The 14,525-nt window shown below is 41.9% G+C and overlaps 1 long non-coding RNA gene across 1 annotated transcript; it reads left to right on the top strand.

Annotated features, from left to right (window-relative positions):
- Nucleotides 1-671: 671 nt before the first annotated feature.
- Nucleotides 672-3,815, top strand: LOC309366079. The gene is made up of 2 exons (XR_014166476.1): nucleotides 672-735; nucleotides 3,593-3,815. It is a non-coding gene; the product is annotated as an uncharacterized lncRNA (long non-coding RNA).
- Nucleotides 3,816-14,525: the final 10,710 nt, after the last annotated feature.

The following is a 14,525-nucleotide window of genomic DNA, read 5'->3' on the forward strand; positions in this document are numbered from 1 at the left end:
AGCTGTCCCAATTTGATACCAGAATGTCCTGCTTTTCCTTAAAATGTCTCTCTTGATGTGTCCTGGGCTATTGATGTGTTCTGGGCTCCTAAAATAGGAGAGTTGGGATTTTTGTGATCAGGAGCAAATTTCCTTCCCCCACCCTCCTGGCCACTATCTCCCTTTCATGGCATACCTCCATTTCATACCTCCTCCATGAAAATAGCTGTTTACTTGGCTGTTTTCCTATATCTTTTAGGCTGAAATTTCAGTTCTGTGGAGCAGGGTCAAGATATTAACTGATATGCATGAAATTTCAGATATAGCTATATAATCCTTAGTTTAGTAAGGTAAGACCTCTGGAGCAGGCATTTTCAAACAAAAGTGAATTTATTTAAGGATAATTATGAAAAAATGTTGGATTGAAGTGAAAAAGGATTTAGAAATATGGACAAATTTGAAGTTATTGTTAGGCCGAATTGCTGTGATAAAAATGAATGTTCTGCCAAGGATGTTGTTTTTGTTTCAAACATTGCAAATTTTGGATAAGATGGATTGTTTCAAGAAGTGGCAGAAAGATATTTCCAGATTTGTTTGGCAGGGCAAGAAGCCTTGAATAAAATTTAAGATAATAACTGATGCCAAAGAAAGAGGTGGATTTGCCCTGCCAGACCTTAAACTGTATTATGAATCAGCTGCTTTTTGCTGGCTGAGATAATGGCTGCTTCTTGAAAACAGATGTGTTGGATCTAGAAGGTTTCAATAATGCTTTTGGCTGGCATGCATATTTGTGGTATGATAAGGTAAAAGCACACAAATCTTTTAAAAATCATATTGTTAGAAAAGCATTGTTAGCGTTTGGATAAGATATAAGGATTTGTTAGAAAAGAAAACCCCAAGATGGTTGTCACCAATGGAAGCGAAGGCACAGAAAAAACTCAATATGGAGGCCAAATGGCCGAAATATTGGGAAATATTGGAACAAGATGGAGACAGAATAAAATGGCAGAGTTTTGAAAAATTGAAAAATAAATTGCGAGATTGGCTCCATTATTATCAAATAATGGAGGCATATAATTTGGACAAAAAAGTTGGCTTCCAGGCGGAAAAATCAAAATTGGAAACAGAATTGTTAGATTCAAAAATCAAGAATTTGTCAAGAATGTATAACTTGCTGTTGAAATGGAACACTCAGGATGAAATGGTGAAATCTGATATGATTAAATGGGCACAAGATGTTGGACATAACATAATGATGGCTGACTGGGAACAGTTATAGACCACAGGTATGAAATTTACGACATGTAATGCCCTAAGAGAAAATTTAATGAAAATGATTTATAGGTGGTACATGACACCAGTCAAGCTTATATAAATTTACCATTTGCCTGATAATAAATGTTGGAAATGTAATGAGACTGAAGGTACATTCTTTCACCTTTGGTGGACATGTCCAAGGATTAAGACATTCTGGGAGATGATTTATAATGAAATGAAAAAGGTATTTAAATATACCTTCCTGAAGAAACCAGAGGCCTTTCTCCTGGGCATGGTCGGCCAATTGGTGCCAAAGAAGGATAGAACTTTTTTTATGTATGCAACAGCAGCAGCAAGGATACTCATTGCGAAGTATTGGAAGACACAAGATTTACCCACCCAGGACGAATGGCAGATGAAGTTGATGGACTATATGGAATTGGCGGAAATGACTGGCAGAATCCGAGACCAGGCAGAAGAGTCGGTGGAAGAAGACTGGGAAAAGTTTAAAGACTATTTACAGAAATACTGTAAAATTAATGAATGTTAAAAAAATGTTAGAATGAAGTTATATGGCTTTAGTAGAAATGTTATAAGGAATCAAATATAAACAGATTAATAGAGTATTAAAGGGAAAAATAAGGTTAAAATGTGTTAAGAAAATTATAGAATAGAAAACGGAGGAAGATGTAAAGGAATTGCTGAAACAATTAATAGAAGTGGAATACAAAAAGGGAGGTGTGAGGAGGTCGTTGAAATAAGTGAATGAAAGATAAGATATTGAAATTGTTTGATGTGTTTTAAACTGTTTTTGTTTTGTTTTGTTAGTTTAATGTTAGTGTTATGTAGTGTTTTTGTATTGTATTGTATTGTTCTTCTTTTTTGTAGTGTTTAAATTGTTGGAAAAGTAATAATTTTTTTTTTTTTTAAGGTAAGACCTCTGGAGCAGGCATTTTCAAACAAAAGTTTTTTTATGAACCTCCCTACTGCCCCATCCTCTACTGGGCTTCCCAGGTCCTGGAAAGTCGGCCTATGTGAAGAAAATGAGACTAGGCCTTCGCCCTGCCCACAGCTGATTGGCCCCAAAAGCAGAGCACGCGGGAGAGTGCCAGCTAAGCCACTCCATCTTGCGCGCACGTGGCACCGGGAGGAGCAGTTCAATGCCACCCTGGGCGCTCAACAGGCTGGCCTCCCCTTTGTCCCCAGCCTCCCCTGCATGAAGCTAGGACCCACCCCCCTCACTCACACACCCCAGTCTCCCCTTCATGAAGCTGGGACCCTCCTCACTCACACACTCCAGTCTTCCCTGCATGAAGCTAGGATGCCCCTCACTCACTCACAACTGATGTTACAGGTATTTATAATATGTACATTGGCGGTCCATATTGTACAACTGACAGTGGGTTGGTAGAGGGGGAAATGCATTACGAAAACAAGTGCAGTATTTCTCTCTCTCCTGTTTTGTCTTCTCTCCACAAGTGGGTTCTGGATTGAGCCCCATATAGGACTCTTGAAAGCAACACACCAGTCCCAGCCAAGTGACGAGGATTGGGGTGAAGGAGTTGAAGGACGAACCACTGGCACCACACTGGAGAAGTCCATTTATCATCCTGTTAAAAGTTGCAGAGGTTCCTCCAGGATTCACTGTTTTGTCATAAGAAGGTCTGAAGGCACGTGGACGTGTGCTAAGGACCCAGACTCTGACTTAAGGTTAAAAGTGCACCAATGGAACCCCTGAGTCTGGCCCCTCCCTGGAGTGGGTCAGGACACGGGCAACGAGACAACGACCCAATGCTACAACAAGACCCAAAGCTGGTTGTTCTATGCAGAAGGGGAAGCTTGAGGAGTCATCAGGTGTAAGAGAATGGGAGGGGATGTCCACCACATTGTGCAAATTCCATAGCGACACCACACCCCTTCCAAACAGTGTTCTGGTGACCACATGGGTTGTTTTAAGAAGGCTCAGGATACTAACATAATGATGGCTGACTGGGAACAGTTAGGGACCACAGGTATGAAATTTCCGGCATGTAATGCTCTAAGAGAAAACTTAATGAAAATGATTTCTAGGTGGTACATGATACCAGTCAAGCTTGCAAAAATTTACAATTTGCCCGATAATAAATGTTGGAAATGTAACGAGATTGAAGGTACATTCTTTCACCTTTGGTGGACATGCCCAAGGATTAAGACATTCTGGGAGATGATTTATAACGAAATGAAAAAGGTATTCAAATATACCTTCCTGAAGAAACTAGAGGCCTTTCTCCTGGGCATGGTCGGCCAATTGGTGCCAAAGAAGGATAGAACATTTTTCATGTATGCAACAACAGCAGCAAGGATACTCATTGCGAAGTATTGGAAGACACAAGACTTACCCACCCGGGAAGAATGGCAGATGAAGTTGATGGACTATATGGAACTGGCGGAAATGACTGGCAGAATCCGAGACCAGGCAGAAGAGTCGGTGGAAGAAGACTGGAAAAAGTTTAAAGATTATTTACGGAAATACTGCAAAATTAATGAATGTTAGAAAAATGTTGGAATGAAGTTATATGGCTTTAGTAGAAATGTTATAAGGAATTAAGTATAAATAGATTAATAGAGTATCAAAGGAAAAAATAAGGTTAGAATGTGTTAAGATAATTATAGGATAGAAAACAGAGAAAGATGGAAAGGAATTGCTGAAACAGTTAATAGAAGTGGAATACAAAAAGGGAGGTGTGAGGAGGTCGCAGAAATAAGTGAATGAAAGATATGATACTGAAACTATTTGATGTGTTTTAAATTGTTTTTTGTTTTGTTTTGTTTTGTTAGTTTAAATGTGTTGGTGTTGTGTAGTGTTTTTGTGTTGTATTGTATTGTTTTTATTCTTTGTAGTGTTTAAATTGTTAATAAATATTATTTTAAAAAATTAATAATAAAAAAGGAGGCTCAGGATACAGGGAGGTGGAAAGATTTTGCTCCTAGAGGATGAAAGAGTTTTATTACCTTGGTCCCACCCTCCAAATCCCCAAGCACAAGCACCAGCAGCCCCAATCCAAATAGGGCAATAGCATTTACACCCCTTTGGGTGAAAATAGGGTGGCTAACGAGGCAATTATTTTTGCTGTATCATCTAGTGGCCCAGGATTGTCAAGTTGACACTGGTGGGAGGAAGCCCCACCCTCAACAATTGTAGCTTGAAATGGGGGATTGTGGAGGGGCAAGGCCCCCAAAATTGTGATAATGTGGACCCCTGTGTGTGACTGTGAAAAGGAACTTATAGTAGCCTATCGCTTTAAGAAATTGATGAGAAAGCATTTCACTTTCCATGGAGCCCCCACCATGGGAAGAGAGGAGCTAAAACACTTATCACGAAAACACAATAGCCATACACACAGCTACACACGCAAGTTCACAGCATACACATTACAAACCACAAGAGCTTTTGCTACAAAATGTATCCATGAGAAAGTTATGCATATGCACAGTAAATGTTGAGTGATGTCAGCTAATGAATATGACCTGAATACGAATATGCTTATGCTAGAAGCGCAGGCGCACTAAAATGGAATGTAACTAAATAAATTCTTGCTAATGACATCTTGGACAGTTCCTGGAATGAGGTAATGATGCACATGATTGAAGGAAGTCTTAATGCTTTGTGGAATAAACCTGTAAGTAATACACACACGCACACCTGCTCTGGGGTGGGGTTCCAGCCTTTGTGAATCAATCCCACTGAAACACTTTACTGCAGTAAATAAACTTTCTGGATTCTTTCTTCAACCCGACTCACAAGTAGTTCATGGTACTAGTGAGAGAGCAGATCTCCATTGCAACAAGAGGGAGGCAACACAAAAGGTTTTTGTTTATTTTTAAGGTGGAGGAACTTTCCAAGAAGCCACAAGTACAACCAGAGGCTCATTGGGATACAGTGGGAGATTGGCCCCAGTAGCTGGAATGGGTTGTGGGAATATTTGGCTGCAATGGAGAGTGGGGTGCCAAAACTGGCCGAGGTCCTAATGGTGACAACTGCTGTTCTTGAGCCTACAAGGGGTGCCTGACCATGTGAAGTCCTTGAAGCATGCTGTGATATATTTTCCAATTATTTCAAGGATTTAAAGGTTCGTGTCTTCCACAACATGGATGCAGTACGTTTAGATGTCCAGTCTGGACAGGACATCACCTGGCCTTCTCAATAAGAAGCCTCTGGTGAAGGTTTGCCCATAACCTGACAATGCTCATTGCACTTGAGGAGAATCAGTGAATGTGCTACATTGGTGCCTTGAATTGTGAATGAACTGGAAAGGGGTCTAAATTAGAACTCAGTCAGGTGAAAATGGAGTTTTTGAGCAGCGGGAGGAGAGAAGATAGGCTGGATCTACTGGATCTGGATGCTTTGCAGTAAATTGGGATTCAGACTCCTAAGTGATACTGGTGGGATTCAGACTCCTGAGTGATACTGGTGGAATAAATACCATATATTCAGGGAAGTTTTTAATATGTGACATTTTAGTGTATTTTTCATTTCTGTTGGAAGCCGCCCAGAGTGGCTGGGGAAACCCAGCCAGATGGGCGGGGTACAAATAATAAATTATTATTATTATTATTATTATTATTATTATTATTATTATTATTATTGGCTTCTTTGGTAAACAGAAGTGGTTTTGTGTGCATGGGAGAACCATGAGTTCCATGCAATTCTGGTGCTCAGGAGTCTTTGATCCTTTTTTGCCCCTGTCTCAGTATTCATCTAGCCAAGGTCATGGAGTTCATCTCTGGATATGGCTGAACCTCTCAGACCAGCTCAAGGGGCCTCTTGGATCCAGCTGTGTCACTGGGGATAGAAGTGACATCAGGTGCATAGGGACATCTTTGAGCCATGGTCTTGTCTGGATCAAAACACTGGCCATGATCAATCGCACTCTCAGAGTCTCCAAACTGGACTACAGTAGTGCCTTTGAAAACTATTTTGCTAAGACAGCTAATCCAAAATGCAGTTGGAAGCTTCTTGACCACAACAATTGTCACTTGGATTTTGAGAAAGCTCCAAGCTGAGCAGGAAAAATCAAGAACATTCTAAAATGTAATTGGGATGGAATCATATCTTGCAAAACCTATTTTAAAAATGAGTTTCACACCTGTATTTCTGACATGTTTTTATTGAGAGGAATACACAGCTTTATCTGTGTTCAGCAGAAATAAGCTTATTTGGCTTCCCCGACTGAAGATCCATCTCTTTTTTCAGGTCGTCGAGGTTAAGAAACATGCACTGCACATCATTTCTCGCAGCACTATTGACCATTGCTACAGTCAGCTTTGCTGATGGATTTTTTGCATTTTGCAGCCTTAGCAATGCAAGTGCCTCCCATTTGTTTACAAGCCTTTCCATTAGATCCTATAAGAGGGGGAAATGGCAATAAATTTAGACAGATAAATTTGTCGCCAGGAAGACTGGTCAACAAAGAGACTAAAAGAGTGACTAAAAGAGAGAAAATGAACAGAGTGAGATAGCATAGAGATTTAATGCTGTAAATTGTTTTCCTGATTTTCCACATTTATTTTAAATCAGGCTGTCACCAAATCGGACCCTACTGCCTGGTGCACTATTCTTAATTGGCTATTCTCCCAGTATGCCCCACGGAGGACCTTAAGGTACATAAATAGCAACACCCTAGAGGTCTCGGGCCCTAAGGAACCTCAACCAGAGCCAGGGCCTTTTCAACACTGGCTCTGGCCTGATGGAACGCTCTGTCTCATTAGACCAGGGCCCTGCAGGACCTGATTTCTTTCCGCAGGGCCTATAAGACAGAGTTGTTCCGCCTGGCCTTTGGCTTGGAATCAGTTTGACTCCCTCCCCCTCTTTCTTTTTTCCTTTCTCCTTCAGAGATTGAATTTGTATTTGGGGGTCTTCTCTGGATTTTTTCTGGCCCATATAGGACCAGTCTGGATAGTGAGCCTTGGTGAAGACTTGACGTTTTCATCCCCAAAGAAGTTTTTGATATGAGTTTCCACTGAAAGGAGACTGCATTTTAATGTTTTAATATTTTAATGTTGTATTTTAATCTTGTTTTTAAGTTGTTTTTCAATCAATTGTTTTTATATTGGGTGTTAGCCACCTTGAGCCTGGGGCTGGGGCTGGGCGGGGTATAAATAAAATTTATTATTATTATTATTATTATTATTATTATTATTATTATTATTAAAGTATTTTCCTTATTTTCCATATTTATTTTAATTAGGATTGTCACCTAACTGAAGAAATACAATTCACTGTGTGACATTTCAAAGAAGAATTGATTGAATTTCAATAAATTTGCATGTAAGCAAATTCAGAGTCAGCATGCATGCACTAACTGTATATGATATACTTATGAATATCATCTTAGTCATGCTGGCTACATGACCTGGAAGCTGTACACTGGCTACCTTGGACAATAAAGCGAGATGAGCGCCGCAACCCCAGAGTCGGCCATGACTGGACCTAAAGGTCAGGGGTTCTTTTACTTTTACCTTTTTACCTATATTTATAATATATGTCTATGTACAGGGGCAGCCCAAGGGACGCGGGTGGCACTGTGGGTAAAACCTCAGCACCTAGGACTTGCCGATCGCATGATCGGCGGTTTGAATCCCCACGGCGGGGTGTGCTCCCGCCGTTCAATCTCAGCGCCTGCCAACCTAGCAGTCCGAAAGCACCTTCGGGTGCAAGTAGATAAATAGGGACCGCTCCAGCGGGAAGGTAAACGGCGTTCCCTGTGCTGCGCTGGCTCGCCAGATGCAGCTTGTCACGCTGGCCACGTGACCCGGAAGTGTCTGCGGACAACGCTGGCTCCCAGCCTATAGAGTGAGATGAGCACACAACCCTAGAGTCTGGCAAGACTGGCCCGTACGGGCAGGGGTACCTTTACCTTTACCTTACAGGGGCAGCCCATCCTATTTCATCACAAAAAGGCAAAAAGAGAAGATGGCATCCCATACTGTGTGCCACCACCACAGCCTAGTTTACTAGGGTTGCGCAGCTGCAGCTTCCACATGCCACTGAGATCTCAAGGGGTTCCCATGAGATCTCTCTGGAAACCAGAAACTTCCTCATCCATTTCTGCTCGCTTCTCCAATGGCATAGGAGGCACCTCCTTCAGTCTGCCTCATGGAGAGGACCCGGTGGTACTGCATGACTTCCAACCCCATTTTTTGTTTTGTCATTTATGTCCGAATGTTTTAATTTCAATGTATGTTTTACCTGCAGAAAACATGATCATCCCAGAAAACAGAAGGGCAACTATGAAGAGCCAGCGCAATTGCATTGTTGAAGCTTGACTCAGGTCTCAAGTTGAGCAGCAAGAGCAGAAACCTGAGGCAGAATGCTCTGGTGGGAGTTCTGTGTCTTCTGAATGCCCAACTATTTATAGGGATTCGTGATATACTGACACGTAAGCCCTCTTCATGGATGAACTTGCATGATACACATGATGACAAAATCTAAAGTTAATCACCATATATATTGCACATTATTCTTCAGAAAGCTATAATATTCAAAGAACAGAAAGTAAAATTCATATCATTAAGCATGGTATTCACTCATGTGGTTCTATAGCACTTATTGTTTTGAAAGTTTCTGTCTATATATTATTTCCTGCTTTGGGTACTGTGGTCCATGACTGCAACCACTCAAGAAGACACACTGTACCAAAGCAAGGAAATACTGAACAGTGCATTAACCTGATGAAATCTTCAGAATTCAGTGGGTTGTAAAATTGGTTGAGTGGAATAATATGACCAAAACTAGGAGGGCTGATGGCCTATACAGGCCCACATGAGAGGCACCAAGTTGCCCCCAAGATTGAGGGGGCCCGACGTACAACTTGTGCATGAGACATCACACTGTCTGGTAGGAGGTCAAGGGCTCTGGAGGAGCCGGTCACTGAAGTTGAGCCATGCTCGGCTCCGTGCTTGGCCTCCTCCACCCCTCAACATTGAGGGGGCCCAGCCTCCTTCCCACAAATATTGTAGACCCTCCAAGTGTCTCTATTTTCCAGGGACAGTGGCAGATTTTCAGAAGCTGTTCCAATTTCTTATTTGATACCAGAATGTCCTGCTTTTCCTTAAAATGTCTCTCTTGAAGTGTCCTGGGTTCCTAAAATAGGGGTGTTGGGATTTTGGTGATCATGAGCAAATTTCCTTTCCCCACCTTCCTGGCCACTACCTCCATTCCATATCAGTTGTTCCTTCAAGGAATTGCCTTGTTAACACCGGGTCGAAAGCACAGGACAAATTATGTATCTCTTCATGTGCAATCTATTTGTTGTGTTCTTTTAATATTCTTGCTATTGTTTCCTTGTTTCCAGTTCCTCAGGAAAAATTGGGAAAATACAGTTGTTAGCAGTGAAGGCAACAAATCCTGGGCACACAAGGCCATTTGGTGGTTTTCCCCAACCCTGCAAGAGAGAAATGAGAAACAGAAATCACCTCTTCCTTCCTGTTTGCATTTATGAAAAATTACACAGTAAGTCATTGGCACAACAGTTTTTTGTTTGTTTGTTTTTGTTATTAAAACTGGGAGGTCAAAGCATTGGAAGAAACTGGAGATTTCCTTTACAGAAAGTTGTTGGGTTGCAGCAAATGCTTGGCTAATCTCCTGAATGTTAGGCACATCAGATTGGTTAGGAAAGGGAAGGCATCTTTTACAAAAGGTCTGCTGAGATATAAGGATTCTCTGGGATATCATCTGGGATATCTTTCTGTAAGTCGTCCCTGAAAAACAGAAGAGAACACAATGAGACTCACAGGCCTCACAATATCATCTACTTTGTGCTGCAAGCTCTAGAGACAGTGCAGGAAGTCGAAGCACTGGCAAAAAGGGGAGGTTATTCCTACAGAAAATGCTTGAGGTGCTTTGATCTGAAAATCAAGTTGCACAGAACTAATACACACATGCACACACATACACAGAGAGATAGAGAGTATAAAGACTTTGATCCAAAGATCTCAAGGAAAAGTTCTATTTCCAAAATAGCACCTTCCCACTTGCGCTCAGCCCACACCTCAAAAGGTTGAACAGTTTAGAAGTGGAGGAGGCATGAGGAGAAGAATCAAAGAGGAAAAACTGAGGAGAAAAGCTAAGGCTTGAATATTATAATTCAATGTGCTCTTAATAGCCCATGTGTTATTAATACTTGTCTGGGAGAAGGGACTCCATAACTGAACTGTCCTGAGAGGGAGGCAACACAAATGTGTTTTTAAGGTGGGTGAACTATCCAAGAAGCCATAAGTACAACCAGAGGCTCATTGGTATACAGAAGCAGATTGTCCCCAATAGTTGGACTGGGTTGTGGGAATATTTGGCTGCCATGGAGCTTAGGAAATTTGGTCTGAGGTCAAAGCCACTTAGAGTTTGATGTCAGCAACTATCACTCTTGGGTCTTCAGAAACTTTTAAGAACCAAATGTCAATAATAGTTCTTCTTCTTTGGCGATCATTCAGAGCTGAGTAAGATTGCCTTCCATGAACACGGTCTTAACAGTGAGTGACTGTGGAGGCCAATTCTGGATCCACACATCCTTCCACAGTGGGGACATCGGTTTTCGGAAGGAAGTCGATCATGGTGAGGGTTTGCCAAATGTGCCTTCCTCTTAGTATGTTTCTCCCTTTCGGCCTGCGTTCAAAGTGCCTTCAAAGTCCATGACACTGTTGGCAAAGGCTGTTGTCCAATTGGAGTGCTCGCAGGCCAGTGTTTCCCAATTGTCGGTGTTTATACATTTTATTAGATTTGCCTTGAGAGAGTCTTTAAACTTCTTTTGCTGACCACCAGCATTGCACTTTCCATTTTTAAGTTCAGAATAGAGTACAGTGGTACCTCTAGTTATGAACTTAATTCGTTCTGGAGGTCCGTTCTTAACCTGAAACTGTTCCTAACTAGAGGCGTGCTTTCGCTAATGGGGCCTCTTGCTGCCGCTGTGCCGATTTCTGTTCTTATCCTGGGGCAGAATTCTTAACTCTAGGTAACTCTTCCAGGTTAGCAGAGTTTGTAACCTGAAGCGTTTGTAACCTGAGGCGTTTGTAACTCAAGGTACCACTGTAGTTGCTTTGGAAGATGATAATCAGGCATCTGAAAAACATGACCAATCCAATGAAGTTGATGTTGAAGAATCGTCACTTCAACACTGGTGATCTTTCTTCCAAAAGCTGTTTTCTGGTCCTGCTGGATCTCTCAGAGACATATGATACTGTTGACCACGCTGCCAGACTGGTTACTGGGAGCAGCTGCCAGAACCATATTACACAAGTCTTAAAGGATCTACATTGGCTCCCAGTACATTTCCAAGCACAATTCAAAGTGTTGGTGCTGACCTTTAAAGCCCTAAACGGCTTTGCCCTTTATACCTGAAGGAGCATCTCCACCCATATCATTCAGCCCAGACACTGAGATGCAGCTCCAAGGGCCTTCTGGTGGTTCCCTCACTGTGATAAGTGAGGTTACAGAGAACCAGGCAGAGGGCGTTCCTGGTAATTGCACCCACCCTGTGGAACATCCTCCCGTAAGATTTCAAGGAAATAAACAACTGACTTTTAGAAGACATCTGAAGGCAGGCCTGTTTAGGGAAGTTTTTGAAGTTTGATCTTTTATTTTGCTTTTAATATTCTGTTGGGAGCCACCCAGAGTGGCTGGGGAAACCAAGTCAGTTGGGTGGCATATAATTAATAAAATGCTGCTGTTGCTGTTCTCTGTTCTGGTGATACTTCTTCACTCCTTCTTTCTTGCAGCCCTCCTCTTAAAGGAGCCACATTCTTACACATAGTATCCCTTTAAAAAACCAACCATCTTAGCTGAAAAATCGTCCTGTCTCTAGTGCTGGTGTCTATCTCATGTCTAAGCCTATTATATCAGTAACCAGAATGTTTTTGAATGGTGGCAGGAGAAAATTTAAGAATTACTATAAGAGGTCTCTATACTTTCAGGATTCAATCCTACATCTGTTTTCTACAGAGGACCAACTGAGCAGGGGACCAGCTGAGAAATCAAGAAAAATGAGGTTATAGCAGCTGAAAGTTGGATCCACCAATGTCTACTTCCCACCCAATGATATGGCTGAAGTAGAAGTAGATGAACTCTTCATGTGTGCTTCATTGGGGGCTAATGATGCCTATACAGAACAGAAGAAACCGGGGGGGCCGACCCATTGGCAATCAAAGGACTGTGTGTTCTGAACAGCACCGTAATAATACAAATCACAGTAATGAGACTAAATGCGGTTGCAAGTGATCCTCAATGACCCTGATTATCTGGATCCACTTCAATGGTTTTACTACTTAATCAGCTTTTGTTGTGCTGCATCGGGAGAGAGATGTGGAGAATACAAAACTGCTACTCTTACTCAGTGTCTCAGCAACTTTTGATACCATTGACCATGGTATCCTCCTGGATCAAATGTGTGGGAAGCGTATCAGAGGCACTGTGGTACAGTAGTTCTGTTCCTACCTAGTTGTGCAGAAAGTAACATTGGAGAAATGTTCTTCAACTCCTTGGCACCTGTGCTATTGGGTTCCATCGTGCACTATTCTGACCCCAATGTTGTTCAATATCTATATGAAGACATTTGGAGTGGTCAGTAGGAATTTTGGAGCATGGTACCATCAGTATACAGTCATGCACTGGTTCTTAAACGCCTTGCTACTCATACGTTTCGGCTCCCAAATGCCGAAAACCTGGAAGTAAGTGTTCTGGTTTTTGAACATCTGACGCAGCTTCCGTTTGAGTGCAGGAAGCTCCTCCAGCCAATCGCAAGCTGCATCTCGGTTTTCGAACGGACTTCCAGAACAGATTACATTTGAGAAGCAGGGTATGACTATACTGATACCCAGCTCTACTTCTCCATAACATAAGAGCTGAATCAAAATATTTTGTGCAAGCTCTAGATCAGTGTCTTAACACAGCAGTGGACTAGATGAAAGCCAATAAACTGATTTTGGGCACACTATTCAGGCAGCCCATTCCTTTTCAAACAGGAATGAAGCATACCTTAGGTGAAAGTTCTGGTGGAAAAGGGGCCGCTAGGGGTGCCTTGGAAGATGGTGGATATTACCATCTATCCAGCCCGCACGAGGTAATTAGAGGCTGATTATGGGGAGTAAATCAGTCTCCCTAACATCTTTCCGGGGGGAGAGATGCAGTTTTCACCCACTGTTGCCATAAATCACCCCTGAGTTCGGAAGAAGGAGGGGGTGAGGCACTGGGTGCACAACCCTTGGTGGATCTCGGAATTCCTCCGAAGCTATTTCCAGGAGCGAAACTAGTTGCCTTCCTTAAAGGGAAAAAAATGGTAAAAGATAACGCACATGCTTCAAGAGAGGCAGGAGGCTTTGATCTACTAACAATCATACCACCGAAATGAAGAAGCCTGAGACGGAAGATTACATCAATTACTACAGACAAGCTGGTATGTGGATTGGAGTGCAACGGAACTGAAAGGGGGAGGGAATGACTTTTTATCTTTTTCCCCTCTATGTGATTAATTAATAACCCTCCCTCTTAGAAGATCCGTCACAGCAACTAATTGGCAAATGGGACTGAAAACAAACTGTGTGGGAATAATAAGATAAAGGTTTTACTCTGTAAAGGGCTTGGAAAGAAGAAGGGCTCTCTCTGTGACGCAGTTAAAATGGAGACTTGATACGAGACCTGGGTTGCAGGAAGGTTTGGTCTTGGGGAGGGCGAGCCGAAGATTTATTATTTTCGATGAGATTGCGATCTGGAAGGGGCAGCCCTCCTGGAAAAAGACTAATTTAAGATGCAACAGGTCGGAAAAGCTAAAGAGCGAGCTTTTGGACTGTATTTCATCGGAAGACAAGATGGCGATGGCTTGCTCGAGCAGAACTGTTCGGACTATTGGGATTTACGAGAGAGCAGTACAAAGTCCACACAGAAATACAAACAAGACTGTTGTTGTTTTTTTCAACCTACTTGCGGAGCAATTTGGAGGTGAAAGGATAGGGAAATGAGGAATGACAAGCATTGAGAAGAGGGGTCTGGAAATATCATTCTTAATATGAAAGTAGCAGAAAACAGTTGAGGATTGGACTCCTGCCGATCAAGAAGCATGGGTACCCCCCACAAAAATTTATAATTTGGAAAATAATTGGACTACATGATATGTATTGTTATAATTTGGACTAATTGATTTGATGTGTTTAATTTGGTAATATGAAACTTAATAAAAAAAAAATTAAAAAAAGGAAGTTCTGGTGGAAGGAAAGAATCATGGAAGTAATTCCTTCATGCTTTTACTTCCATGAAGGAAGTACTT

Source organism: Podarcis melisellensis (assembly GCF_964234715.1).
Source record: "Podarcis melisellensis genome assembly, chromosome: 3".
NCBI classification, from domain to species: Eukaryota; Metazoa; Chordata; class Lepidosauria; order Squamata; family Lacertidae; genus Podarcis; species Podarcis melisellensis.